The sequence below is a fragment of the Gymnoscopelus braueri genome (genome assembly GCF_963280865.1).
Source record: "Gymnoscopelus braueri genome assembly, chromosome: 18".
Classification (NCBI taxonomy): Eukaryota; Metazoa; Chordata; class Actinopteri; order Myctophiformes; family Myctophidae; genus Gymnoscopelus; species Gymnoscopelus braueri.
This window is the reverse complement of record NC_137618.1, coordinates 33,111,458-33,127,306: the sequence shown is the minus strand read 5'-3', so window position 1 is coordinate 33,127,306 and position 15,849 is coordinate 33,111,458.

The following is a 15,849-nucleotide window of genomic DNA, read 5'->3' as shown; positions in this document are numbered from 1 at the left end:
CACATCCCACATGTATTTTTTACATTTGCAGAAAATTGAGGCAAATGTAAAGGTGGGTAGAGGCGAGTATGGGCAGTGGGTATGGGTGAAGATGTAAGAGGGGGTGTAATCTAAGAGTTTGCCTAGGATGCCCCTCAGGTAGTAAGAGGGATGTGGGTCACTGGTTAGCTCCCTGGGCATTTGGAGCATGGAAGAGCAAAGTTATGGGGACCAAGAACGCCCTGGGCTTCTTCCCTCTCCCCTGTCTTACATGAAACCCTCCAACAGCTGGCATAGACATGTCCCATCAAGAGTGGGCCACTTGTGAGCCCACGAGGAGTGCTCATAGGCAGTTAAGAGAGAGTGAGGAGAGTCAGTCCCCGGCGATGGTGGTTCTAAGACCTCCACGTGGTGCATGGCTATGCATTAGATTAGAACAACAGGGGTGTCCCTCTGTCGGCCTAGCTCACTGGATAGTCCCAAGTGGACCTCCACACGGATCTGCTTCCTCCTATGCCTAGATAGGTGCTCGTGGACAGACACAGGTAGAGTTGTTCCCCGGTGGTGTCCAGCAGACAGGGATATCCCTATTTGTCAGATTGTATCACAGGAGAATCAGCTGAGTTTGGTTTTGTTGCAATTAGTGGGAGGTTGACACCCATTTTTGAATAAAATGCCTCACTTTACTTCCCCTTATTGTCTCCGCCAGGCCGAAAGGCATGGCGAGAGAGTATGTTTTACCCCCTGTCCGTCCGTACGTCCGTCCGTGTGTCCGTCCGTCCTGTCCGTCCGTTAGCAGCTAATCTCCGGCACCGTTGGCCCAGTCGCTGCGAAACTGTGCACACCCACTCCCTGGATGCCAATTCAGAACCTCTGCCCCACGTTTTTCACATGGGCCTGTTATAGCGCCACCAGGAGGCCGATTTGTGCAAAACCCATTTTTTTCCCATTACTCCTACAGCTTTTAACCAAACGTCATGCGAATCGGTACACAGTATCTCTATAGTCATGTGATCAACCGGATCTGTCCGATTTCCCATATTCCATCCTCATTGGCTAAGGTTGGCTTCCAAAGTTTGCAGGATTTGTCCGTTTTGAACAAACTGCCTCAAATCATGAACGCAGTTTGCCATTTCCATAAAATTGCACACGCACATTCCCACTAGGCAGAGGAAGAAATGCCACTTGAAAATGTTCAAATCAGCCTCATGGTGGCGCTATAACAGGCCGATTTGCATTTTTAACTATAACTGCACGGATCTGCGTGAAACTTTGCAAGCATTCTTCCTGCATTTTTCACATTAGCCTTTTAGAGCGCCACCAGGAGGCTGACTTTTGGAAAACTATTTTTTTGCTATTACTCCTTCACATTCTGTCCAAAAAAAACAACGCAAATCGGTACACAGTATCTCTATAGTCATGTGATCAAGATGGAAGTGTCCGATATTTCATATTCCATCCTAATTGGCCAACATTGGCTTCCTAGCTTGCTGGATAGGTCCGTTTGAACAAAATGCCTCAAATCATGAACGCAACGTGCGATTTCTGTGAAATTTTGCGCACACATTCCCACTAGGCCGAGGAAGAAATGCCACCCTTTTCACATTGGCCTGTTATAGCGCCACCAGCAGGTCTAATTTAGCTAAACACATTTTTGGAACAAAATGCCTCAAATCATGAATGCAGTGTCCGATTGCCATGCAAGGCCTAAGAAATGGCACCATTTTCACATTGCCTTATTATAGCGCCACCAGGAGGCCACAATAACCTACCTGACCTGGCGGAGACCTGTGCTCCACCATGTTGGAAGAGTGATATAGGCTAGTGTACATTTCTTTAGAGTAGAATGATATAGTTGTCAAACAACCTTTCATGTTATACTATGACATAAGGTTTTTATTTAAAAAATGTATACAGGGAGTGACAAAGGTCGCAGCAAAGGGCGTCTGGCTCAGGAATCGAACCTGTGACGCATTAGAGCCTATATATGGAATGCGCCTTAACCCAAGGCCAGCTGTGCCACATGTTTTTATAATATTTTACCAGTTCAATGCAGTGTAGTATTGACATTTTTTGTTGACAACACAATTTTGACAATTTATAACCTTCTTGTTACAGAAACGGATATGGGACAGGATCATGCTTCACAACAAAGACACTATTTGGCTTCCATGTGAGTTACCTGTGAGTTTTCCATGTAAGTTTCCAAAATTATTTGATATTATGACAATTAATGTAAACTATTTGAACCACCTTTGTCTTTAGTTCATATTGTAAGCATATCAGCACCAGCTCCAATGAAACCCAAATTGGAATCGCATGTTGAGGGCTCTATCTATCTATCTATCTATCTATCTATCTATCTATCTAGTATGACACAATGTCCATCAATAACCTTCTAACTTTACCTACCAACGTTCAAACGCTGAGTCGCAGAACTTCAGTGGGACAGCGCAAATCAATAACACAGCTGAATTCTTTGTTGTCGTTATTGTTTAACCATAATTAAAGTATCAAGGCTAATAAAATAACAGTTTTACATTAAATTGTTTCGCCATAATAGATTTTTAGAAGCTTAAAGAATAGTTCACCCAAAAACGTTGATTATTATTATTGCTGTACTGCATATACTCACCCTCATGCCAGTTGAAACACAGGTGAAGTTTCTTTGTCCACATACAGTAACACACAGAGATTGTTGCTTGGGCAACTTCATAGTAGAGTATCAAAAATAACTGAAGTCATTGGTGACCTGTTGTTTAGAGTTGGGAAATAACAGACACTTATGGAACTTCACTTGCGTTTCAACTGGCATGAGGGTAAATGGATAATGTCCAAATCTTCAGTTTTTGGTGAACTATTCCTTTGACAGCTCAAAGAGGAACATAGTTGTATTTGTTTAACAAAAGACCTTGACTGTTGACCAGAGAGGAAGACAAATGCTGTGTCCATGTGATGTGTGTGACCAATGCACTACTACCTTCCTCTTATGACCAAACCTAAATAAAAAAGAACACATTTTCTGCTGTGGGTCTGTAGTCTGCACAGACCCAAAATCAATCAAATTTTACCCTTTAATCCCTTTAATATAATGCTCTACATGCGGTTTCAGAGGCCAAGACCAGGCAAGGCAATGTATTTGTATAACAAATGTCATACACAAAGGCAATAAAAGGTATTCAAAGAAATAAAAGGCATGTAAAGGCATACAATAAAGATTTTTGATTGAATTCTTTATTGGTCAGAAATGTAAACAGCACATGGTACAGTAAGATCTTTTTCCTAGACATTAAGGCTAAACGGATAACACGCAAAAGTTTTCATTGAGGCCCTATGTATTCAATTCATCAACATAGCATAAAAAAGTGACACAATAATACATGTCATCAACAAATACAAACACAATATGTACAAAGGAGATGGGAAATTACATTTACCTCCCCTTGTGGTGTCCTGATAGATGTTTTTTTCATATTTTGGTGGCAGAGTAGTAGATTGAGACTTTTTCCCCACGTTTGTCCTAAATTTGGGTGGTACCAGATCATGGTCGCTCCCTCTAGTGTTGTGGGTGTCACTGACTTAGGCGAAGTAGTTAGACAGGTATGAGGGTATTGAGGGCACTGTCTCTATCAATTGGTATCTTAATTACCAATTGTAGTGGAGAAATAGGCCTATGCAGTGGAGAAAACAAAGTAGTAAAAGTATCTGTACTCGAACTTAAAGGCAAAACTAGAAAAAGCGCTCCTCACAGGTCTCCGCCAGGTCAGGCAGATTATTGTGGGCCAATCAGGATGGTATATGAAAAATCGGACAGATCCGTCTTGTTCACATGATTTTGCATGATGTTTGGACAAAATCTGTAGGAGTAATATCAATTTTTTTTTTAGCAAGAATCGGACTCCTGGTGGCGCCATAACAGGACAATACTAAACGGGTGGCATGCCTTCCTCGGCCTAGTGGGAATGTGGGTGCAAAGTTTCACGGCAATTGGACGCTGCATTTATGATTTGAGGCATTTTGTTCAAAACAAGCCACTCCTGCAAACTTTAGATGCCAATCTTTGTCAATCAGGATGGATTATGAAAAATCGGACAAATCTGTGTTAATCACATGACTATAGAGATAATGTGTACCGATTTGTGTGATGTTTGGACTAAATCTGTAGGAGTTGTATCAAGAAATGTGTTTTGCAAAAAAAAATAAAAAATCCCCAAGTGGCAGGATCAAAACAATGGCTCTGGACGCAATTGGTTAGACCTACAACCAACTACCAATTACAGTCTCCCATATTTGAATATTGGGCCCTGATTGGTCACCCCAGACTTCAGGAGCAGGAAATGGATTCACAACGGAGCGGTGCCAGACCCAAATCTCAGAGGGCAATTTTTATTTTTTGCACTGGCAGATTTGTCTGGTCCCAGGCTAGAAAAATGTAGGGTGGCATTTCTTCCTTGGCTTAGTGGCAATGTGTGTGCAAAGTTTCACGGCAATCGCCTGCTGTGTTCATGATTTGAGGCATTTTGTTCAAAACGGACCACTCCTGCAAACTTTGGAAGCCAATCTTAGCCAATCAGGATGGAATATGAAAAATCTGAAAGACCTGTTTGGTTTAATGACTAACGGACGGACAGGGTGCAAAACAAGGTGCAAAACATAGTCTCTGCCACGCCTTCGGCCTGGTGAAGACAATTAACTGCAGCCATGGTCCATGTATCTGATTGGTTAAGGAACTCATGTTTACATCTGAACATCTGAACAAAACTCTAACTGTATGTATGCTTTTTCTCATGCAACTCCACAGTAATCTCTCAAGAACAGATCCATCGCTGCGCTTGGATCTGTCGGTAGCCGTGTTGACAACCTGTGCACATTGGCGTGGCGTGGGCATGCCTTCAGATCAGGAAGCAGGCCGCACTTTACCCAATCAAATGTAGTGGGCGGGATTTACATGTGTGCTGCTCAATTCCCACTGGAAACAAACCGAAACTCATTTAACAATAGCGTCCTCGGAGCAGACAAAACCACGGAAAGTTAGTAACATTTTAACTTGCTCTTTCATCATAGAAACAAGTGGGCTTATAACCAAAACGATCCATGTTCTTTGGGAGAAATTGTGTTAGTGTTCCGTGGAGAAATATTGTTGGTGGGAATGAAAACATAGTCGCACCACCGGAAGTGGAAGGCTGAAGGCAGACCAAAACCCCGGTTTCCCTGAGCACGGGTCCTCCGTTCAGCTCCGCCCAGAGCCAAATGAATAAGTAAAAAACAGCAGAGGGCGCTGTTTTTCCTTTTTATTTGACGATTGGTTCCCAGATTGATTCCACAGAGACAAAGGAAAAGGAAAGGAAACAGTATTAAGGTGTATCTGAATTGAAATATCTTGGAATCACACTAGACTCAAACTTGATGTTAAAAATGTAGCATACACAATGAAATTCAATCTGTCTAATTTCAGGCACATAACAGACGCAGCTAAACTCTTCATGCATGCTATGATCTTTTCTCACGTAACATAATTATACTGTTTCACAACTTGCTGGTCACAGACAAATCTGACAACTTTGAAACCTATAGTCATTTTAAAAACAGACATTAAAAACACTTGACCGAAAGCCCAATACTTATCACCATTGTCATATAGTTCAAAAGTACAATTTATTTATTAAAAAATGTTAAAGTTGTACAATGCAAATTCACAACTAACGATTTTTAGCAACCTCTGCTGGTCACTACCGTCACTGCATACAATTTCCTTAGTCCTCGATTACCCAGAATTCCATTCGTTTTCACCGGAAGCCGGAAGCGTTTCAAAAAGCGATCTTTTAATTGTTTTATACTATCTACGGATCGTTTCTCTTAGCCAGTGGAGCATTAGTTACCATGAGCTGTGCTTTCTTTTTCTGTTCTTTTTCGATCTTCTAATCCTACATTCTCTTAAAATCAGCGTAAGGTTCCTTTTTGTTATTAGCGCGGAGTTCCTGGCCAAACAGGAAACCGTTGCGGTAGTTCCTGGCCAAACAGGAAACCAGTGCATTTCCACCTCCGTTTTCCGGCCAGATGACGTCATTTCCCCGGGAAAGTCCCCCCAGTCCACGTTCAATAGAAAATATATAAATAAAAGGCTTCCGGGGGTGAAATTCATGGAGTGGGTGTTGTGAAACTTTTGCCACTCACAAAAGATATACAATTTAACTTTTGTTTTGTTGAAAACGTTACCTAGTATGCCTTTAAACATGCTCATTTAAGGTTTTAAATGGGCTTGCACCTCCTGAACCAGTTCATAGGGCGAAGGGAAAGTGGTGGCAGGGCATCAAGGGTAACTACACAAGGGGACTGTACTGTACCATACAGACGTAGTACGTTTGGTCAAACAGTCTTCTCTGTTAGCCTCCCATCACTGAAATAGTCTTCCTACCAAATTAAGAGAGACCACCAATTATTTGACTTTCAAATAAAACCTTAAGAGATGACTTAAAGCAAACCAAATTTGGGTAATCATGGGTAATTGTCTCCGCCAGGCCGAAAGGCATGGCGAGAGAGTATGTTTTGCCCCCTGTCCGTCCGTCCGTCCGTCCGTCCGTCCGTCCGTCCGTCCGTCCGTCCGTGTGTCCGTCCGTCATTCTGTCTGTGTACAGCTAATCTCCGGCACCGTTGGCTTGCTCGCAGTGAAACTATGCACACACGCTCCCTGGATGCCACAGCAGAACCTCTGCCCCAAATTTTTCACATGGGCCTTTTATAGCACCACCAGGAGGCCGATTTGTGCAAAACATATTTTTTGACAGTACTCCTACAGATTTTGTCCAAAAATCCCGCAAATCGAGACACAGTATCTCTATAGTCATTAAACGAAACAGTTCTTTCACATTTTTCATATTCCATCCTGATTGGCTAAAAATGGCTTCCAAAGTTTGCAGGAGTGCTCCGTTTTGAACAAAATGCCTCAAATCATGAACACAGCATGCAATTTCCTTGAAATTTTGCACGCATATTTCCACTATGCAGAGAAAGAATGCCACTTGAAAATTTTCAAATCAGCCTCATGGTGGCGCTATAACAGGCCGATTCGTGTTTTTACCTATAACTGCACCGATCTGTGTAAACTTTGTAAGCGCACTCCCTAGATGTCAAGGAAAAACCCTTGCCATGCATTTTTCACATCTGCCTTTTATAGCGCCACCAGGAGGCCGACTTATGTAAAACATTTTTTTATATTATTCCTTCCGATTTTATCCAAATTTCACGCAAATCGTTACACATGATCTCTATAGTCATGTGATCAAGACGGATGTGTTTGATTATTCATATTCCATCCTGATTGGCTAAGATTGACATCTAAAGTTTGCAGTAGTGGCTTGCTTTGAACAAAATGCCGCAAATCATGAACGCAGCATCCGATTGCGGTCAAACTTTGCACGCACATTCACACTATGTTGAGGAGCAAATGCCACCCTTTTAACATTGGCCTGTTATAGCACCACCAGCAGGTCTAATTTAGAAAAACACTTTTTTTTAACAAAATGCCTCAAATCATGAATGCAGTGTCCGATTGCCGTGCAAGGCCTAAGAAGAAATGGCACCCTTTTCACATTGGCCTATTATAGCGCCACCTGGAGGCCACAATAACCTACCTGACCTGGCGGAGACCTGTGCTCCGAGGAGCGCTTTTTCTTGTTTTGAATGATTTGGCGAGTAATGGCGTACGGTATTTCAATCGGATGCATAGTTGCCAATGGAGGCAAAACATTCCCTGTGTTGGAGATTGAAGATTTTAACCAGTGTAGGACCGTGCCAGAGAGTCCAGCCTTGTTTTCCTATATGTTTAGCCTACACAGTGTCACACGCACGCAAAACTAAGACCCACAAACAATAGGATGTACGTTTTTGTGTTTAGTCTATCTCAGGGCTACTCAACTTAAGATGGCTCAGGGGCCACTCAGCAAAATACCAAAAGTCCAAGGGGCCGCCATAAAAATGACGGTCCTATTTTGGATTTTTCGATTTTGTAACGCACAAGAAAATGTACATTTTGACATCATATTCTTTTCACTGTACCAGTTTATTTTGTGTTGTGTGTATGTCCAGTGGCAGACACCTATCCTGGGCGCGCGGCAAAGCCGCGCGGCCGGAAAAATTTGGGGGTCAAACCCCCCCAAAAACCCGAAATGCATAGAAAACTATGCATTATACCTGTAACAATTGACGCACCTGTATGTATGTCTGTCTGTTTGTTTTTGAAAAATGTTTTAGCAACCCATATATTTGAACAGAAATGTATATTTTTATCCTGTGCTTAAAAAAAAAAAAAAAAAAAAAAAGTTTTTTTTTTTTTTTTTTTTTTTTTGGACCATGAGGGGGCCGCCAAGACGCTGCGATCGGGCCGCATGCGGCCCGCGGGCCGCGGGTTGAGTAGCGCTGGATCTGGTTTAGAACCTTAATAAGAGCAGGATCAGTGCTGTGATGTGGGCAAAATCCAGATTGGAACTGAACAAAGTATTTGATTGAGGTTAAAAGATTATTGTTGGAAGACAACTTTTTAGGTGGTTATTATGTTGTCTGTCTGTCTGTCTGTCTGTCTGTCTGTCTGTCAGAAACTCAAACATTAAATGGAGTTATGTGTTCAAGATGTACCAGTCACTTTTTTCATATTCCATTCAGATTGACTATGATTATGTTTTCGTCCATCTGTCTGTGTGTCTGCCGGTGAGCAGCTAATCTTGGGCAACGCTGGGCCAATCAAGGTGAAACTTTGCAAACAATACTGGGGGTTCTGTCAGTTTATCATCAATAGCAAATAAGTTGAGTCCATGAACGTATTTTTGTTAATGATGTCAGAGAAAAAGGATTGGCAAGAGTTCCTCAATTCCAAAAATGTCTCTCTTTGTAGATGTCATATTGAGTCTGGAGATTTGTTTCTTGCTATTTGAGCTAAGCTTTCCAGCATTTGCTTTTCTGAATTTTTACAGATGTGACATTTTTCCATGGTGCTTTTTGTTTTCTATAGATTGTTTTAACCCTAAGGTGCAAAGACATCCTTAACATTTACAATTTCAGAATTGAAATGATCTAAAGGTCATTTACAGAGGTTGAAGTGGGGTTTGGTGATGGTGAGCTCGCCTTCTAAGATGTCAGGAGTAATCAATCAAAGTAAACACAGAAATAGATGAGGCAAGGTCAATTGTAACAACCTTTAAAATATTGAGTCCCTTTGTGATAGTCAAATCTAAGGTGTGCCCCCGAATATAGGTGGGCCCTTTCAGATGCTGAGTCGAAAAGAGGTAAAAGTTATTTAGAATTATTGTTATTAGAATGAGCTACATGAATATTTAAGTCACCAGTTATCACTAGTAGACAGTCGAGGACAGGCGGTCAACGTCAATGAAAATAATGAAAACATGAAAGAAAACATTATCATACGTCAATCACCAAAATATATTGTAGACAGTAACCTTTTGCTATCCAATTTGTTCACTGACCTCCATGGTAAACTCTGAAGGCAAACCCCTTCACAAATGAGTCAGGATACCCAAGTCTGTTACTCTGTACATGTTTTATCTAACTGTACAATATACTGTATTGACAATACTTTCTCATTAAACAGCAAGCTTGTCTGTTGTCTCTATACTTAGTTAATGTGGCCTAATATCTGGTGATCTGTGATGTAATGTTGTAATGAAATGTAATGTTGTACAGTTATGAGTCCAGCATGTCCAATGTCTTGTCAGTGTTTGTCCGCCAATTGCTACACCAAATGACTTTTCTTAGGTTGTTGTCTCAGCATGAATTGCCAAAGAAAATTCCTTATATGAACCTCATAGGCAATAATCAGTAATTCTGATTCTCTAATTATTTGGGTTAACTAGTGCTATTATTTGATTTGATTTGATTTATTTGAAATGCAATAAAACCACATGGTTTCAGCAGTTTGAGGATAACACAATATAGTTATGAGACTTATTTCCATTGATTTCCTCTCACAATTAACAGTTAATAAGTTAAAAAATTACATTACAAAACACACGACACTATACAGTATGTTACAGTGCTAATAACTCTCTCTTCTGTGATAGGGATACTGATATTCTGGTTTGGTATTTGTCATTAGTCTTGACTTACTTCTGCAGAAGCACTAATCAATGCAGAACGCCTGCATGCCTTTTGCGGAGTCACATGTTAGCAGATGCCACACGTGACTGACTGTTGACACTACACACGTTTTTCCCTGACCTCACTTCATCTCCTTTGTCTACTTCTCACAAACTCCCCCATTCAAGTACATCCTATTAAACTACAGTTGTCAAGACTCGAAACTATAAATCTTTTACCACCTTTCCTGTTAGAATCACAGCTAGACTTTGCAAGAAATAATCAAAATCAATGGAAACAAGCCATAGTGCTTTCTTGGGTTTAAAATCCTCTTAACAGACCTTGTATTGAACTGTTTGCTTGTCTTTGCAAACTGTTAATAAAGTATTCAATCAATCAATCAAAATGTACCGTTACCAGTTATAATTAATACATTAATTTATTTTAATGACATTTTCTACATTTAAATACCTTGAATATCTTAAGAGTGGTCTCGGGTGTGCCCAAATATCCTATTACTTCTGAATTTACAATGCTATTGTATGCATGTATGCAGATATATCTGGCCCAATTTATAAACATATGGCTATATACACCATGGTTATGGACCTAGTGATTTTGCATGGCTTAGATATCAAGATCCCACAAATAATAAAGTAGATGTTGCAATTTCTGCCTACCACTGTGTCTTCTTTGAAATGTCAATATGTCACAATGAGGGATAAGACAACAGGTGCTGATTCTACTGACTTTCATGAATCTCATGCTCTGCCTCCCTTTTGCACCCTTGCCCTGTGACAATGGAGATAAATGTAACTAAAATTCCCAACAGTCAACTTAACATTGTCGTCCGTCTGAAAACTGAAAACTCCTATTAAGTGTAGAAGAGCTGAAAGGCAATGGAGGCTATTTACAAAATAATGTGAAAATGCTTAGGGAAATTATGCTTCCCAGGAAATCTTACTTCTCAAGCTTGACTGATAACCCCAAATTCCTCTTTTCCACAATTGCCAGGTTATAGCTAACCCCCCCAATCACATATCCTCTGAAATCCTCTCAACTGATAAATGCAATAAGAATACTGCAAAGAAATATCACTATAAGAATAAAACATCAACTGATGCACAAACTTCACACATCACATCATCAGTGTTGTTACCTGGAGTCACTGGGTGTGTCTTGCAACAGACACCCTCCTCTAGGCGACCCGACCGAGGCTGATCAGACCCCGGCCTGTGTCCAAGCGGCCTGCTACTGCCCCCACTGTCTCTGGGGGGTAGTTAGAGACAGTGCTAATTAGGGGGTTAGGGTTAGCCTGGCACTAGCCAGACCGACTACGCAGATCCATGCATGCTACAGTTACGGCCTACTACAGCCTGTGTCCATGCCATCAGTCCGGACGATACCAGGCCAGGTTAGCCTGGCACTAGCCAGACCGACAACGCGGATCCACCCACACGTGCTATATGTGAGTGAATCTGCGCCATCAGTCCGGCCAATGCCAGGCCAGGTTAGTTGAGAAACTGCAGCTGTTGGCGACACTAGGAGGCTCTAAGCACTGTGATTTGGCTCCAGGCCTGTTTCCTCCAGAGAACATATAGCGATCTTGGGCCCCTATAGAGTGGTTACTCCTCTACCATATTATAGTGGTACAAAAGGTAATATGTCCACTTTTCCAGCAAATGAAGCATCGCATTAGCTTGCTCAGGCAGGGCACTGAAGTTGCGCAGGCATCACCTGACTGTACCACCTGACTCTATCATTAACCAATCACGTTCTGCCACTGTGTTTTTGTATTTGTTTTTCATTTTCTCCTTAACTCTTCTCAATTGAGTTATTGAGGAGAGTCACTGACAAACCCTACTTGCTCATCTTGGGAAGTATGGAGCTGCTTCTTCTTGTCACTGAACAGTTTGAGCAGGAGGGCATAATGTGTGCGGAGGAACCCGCTATCTCTCCCAGTTCTTCTCCCTGCTGAACAGGTGCCCCAGCCAACCTGTAAGATTCGCTAGTGCAGCAACAGAGACCACCCTCCCCTGCTGGCTTCCCATCCACAAGCAAACAGGTCCAATTGTGTTTGTTGGAACGCCCGGCCTATGCCCTGCCACTGACTTTTTAAGTTGACAGCTCACACTCTCATAATCATGAAAATTCCCTCCACCACCCAAACTCCTGCTGTCCCATTTGTATTATTTGGTAAAATCATGACCCCTCAATTGATGGCATACTGGCAATTTCCACAGTGACATTGAAGAAGAGCATCGGAACCACTTTCTCCCAAGAGCAAACTGATGCCCTTGTGAGTATGTGAAATAATCTATGTAGTTGACCAATCAACAAGCCTTTTATGAAGATGAAACCATACAGTATGTGGATGTATGCCTTCAGTATTCTCTGTGCACTATGATGCACAACATTGTTGCATACAATAATGTAACTGTTGCCACATGTGGGTTAGAATGCATACAAATATTTTTCCAGCTTAAGGGATTAAATTAAAAATAAAATGGGTTTGTGTGATTTTGTAGACTTCTGTCTGGGTGTTAAAGTGATGAAAGTAGCACAAGAGACTAGTGTGCAGTGCACCTGGTTGAACTGGTCCAAACAGGCAGATGGCGCAAATCATAGTCCTCATTGACACCAAAATTGCAGTGTGCTGCTGATTTGCAAATGACACACCCCCTGCTGTGCCTCTCCTCCCACATCAGCACAAAAGCAAGACCCCAATACATACAGGTAAGGGAAGACTCGCCACTGCGTCTCAGGAAATGGTCAATCCACCATCACGCCAAGGCATCTGGACAAAAATATTGACCTATGTCTTCTTTATTAGCTGAAAAAAAAGAAGAAAAAAAATATATATATATAATATTTCCGTATTTCCGTATTTTCATATTTTCATATTTTCATATTTTTAGTTCAAACAGGTTTTGAGCTATATAAACTGATGTCCTGAATATTGTCAATTAATCACTAAAACATGCATGGCATTTCGCCATATAGTTTCAAAACAGCTAATAGAATAGCAATCTTGACTCCATGGGCTAAATATACAGGCCAATCTCCAGCCTTTCATTTCTTGGCAAGATAATTGAAAAATTATCATCTCAACACAATGACATTTTTGGGCTCACGGTCTTAAATGATCTGAGAATAGGCCTACATAGAGACTAATTGTAGGGTACCCAGCCTGATCTAGTATGAGAGTGACGACACTAACATAGACTCCCATTGTAAGAATGGAATGCGGAAATGCTCTGTCTATCTCAATGAGGAAGTTCCAATGTTTGGAACTACAGCCCATAGCAGCCTGCTTTGCGGCAAGATCAAAAGCGTGACGGAACTCTCTCTCTATGGGTCTGCAGGGTGTCTGTCTTGGTACTCCTTGAACTCAGTGCTGCCTTTGATACAGTTTACTACAAGATTATTGAACAGCTGGAGAATGAGTTTGGCTTTCTGGTCTTAGACTGGATCAGATCTTACATACTGTAACTGTTCACAAATACATTGTTGCACTGGTTAATTAAGTCTGCAAGATCATCCAAGAGCAATATGCTGGTTATCCCAAAAACTGAAGTGTGGGGAGTCAACTTTTAGTTATTACAGTATGTTCCCAAACTGTGGAGTTCCCTAAGTCATTGACACACTCAACACTTTCATAAAATATACCTTTTTTAACATTTGTTTTAAGTAGATTCAATTTGTATTAACACGCTTTTCTGTACATAGTGATTTTCTCTCTTTTGTAATCGGCTATTTCTTATTGTGTTTCTATTTATTTCCATAGATTAAATCTTCATAGTGTTGGTTTTGACAATCGATTTGCTTTATCTTTAAAGCATGTTGTAAAATATGCTTTTACAGGGACATACAAATAAATAAAGTTAATAATTAATATCTCTTCATTCCTTGATGAAACAATTAGAGTTATATACATATAACCTCTGTTATGGTATTCACCTGACTTCATATGGTAAGGCTGTCATTTAAGGACTTAGCAACCTCACAATGGTGCTGTCACCTAGCATGGCAGTGGCATTGTGATTATGAAATAAATTACATATTGAAATGACACAAGGTCAAATAATGCATAAATGTCATTTTGAAAGGATGAAGGCAGCAGTGAAGCATTGATGAGTAGCCTACCTCTGTATTTGAATGTGAACTTTTGATTTGCTAACAGACTACACATTTCTCAAATGGAAGATGTTTATCAATCCGAGATGCAAAGTAACAAAAACATAAGCTAAAACCAGAAGGGGATATTTTCTTTACAGGACAACATGGTGATCAAGAACTGTGTGATGTTTGAGCATTAATTAGTGCAGGTAATCACACTTTAACAGACACAAGAACAATGCTTTTGGTACCAATTGTATTCCTCATTTACTGTATTCTGTCCTTAATTTAGTAAAGTATTTGTGGTCTGTTAAGTTCTTGAGTTTTTTTATTTTATTTGTTCCACCTGTGTTTGTCATTTCATAATCAAAGGCAGTTCATTCATGCTGGACTATGGTTGTCAACCAGAAAGCATTTGGGGGGAAAACAACCTATAATTCCTATATACAAACAAAATAGATGTTTATTGACTGTGACTTTTCTGAGCTATAGGGTAAATTTGATTATTTAGTTGACTCTTGAAAATGAGAGTAAAACATCATCAATAGAAAGATGCCTTGTTTTGAGTGCTGTGTGAGAAGCTAGCTATAGTTTTGCTACATTAGTTGCAGATTAAAATTACTACTAATATTTGCTCGTTCACAACATTGCAGCTGTTGATTCTAATGTTAATAGAATATCGCACCAGAAAGTTTAAGTTTTTGGATGATGAAGAGTTTGTGACCACATGCACATACAAATCCTTGCTGGTAATTGGTCAATTTGCAGCTCTGAGAGTGTACAAATGCAATAGTGTTAAATTAACACTCAGGACTTTGCAGTGTGACGAAGAAAAGTTCCGTTTTCCGATGAATAAGGGTGTAACTGTGACACTGAATTCAGGAGTGTCACTGTGTGTGGGTGGGTGGTTTATCGTTCAAGACTTAAAGCCTGGTTTATACTTCGCCGTACAATGGTCTCGCGCACCACACACGTTATCTACAACAGTGGTTCTCAACCTGTGGTTCTGGTCCCCACATGATTTGGGGGGGGGGCTGATGACACTAAAGTGACAATATAATCTACCTAAATATTTTAACTATTGAAATTAGGTTACTGCATCAAAACCATAAAGACTGGTCAAACATTGGCACATTTTTCAAATAATAAGAAAGAGGCCAAAATTGTAAAAATAAATAGCCGTTCTACAACCTCACAATGCCTGGCATTGAAAGGCATTGTGAGCTTGTAGATCGGCTATTTTCACAATATTTATCTGTGGAACCGAGTCAAACTAAATGTAGGCCTAATGCATCATGTGCGTGCCAGGGTGGGGGGGGTCCCCAGTTGGAAATAATATGATCATTTTGGCGGGTCCCCAGTTCAAATATGATTATTTTGAGGGGTCGCGGCCTTAAAAATGTTGAGAACCACTTATCTACAAGCTCATAATGCCTCGCTATCGGGTTAGTAGGCTATTGCCGCGTGATACCGTCTTGACGATGGAAACACTCTGCACACTTATGTTTCCCCATTTATTACAGTAACAGATTAGATTACACATTGTATGGACTAGAAGTTCATGCCTATATCCCCAATGTCATGAACTGCAGGTGCTCTCAACTGGCATGAGACACAACCATAAAAGTTTCCTTCACACAGTACTGTCAAGTTTTATTTGTATTT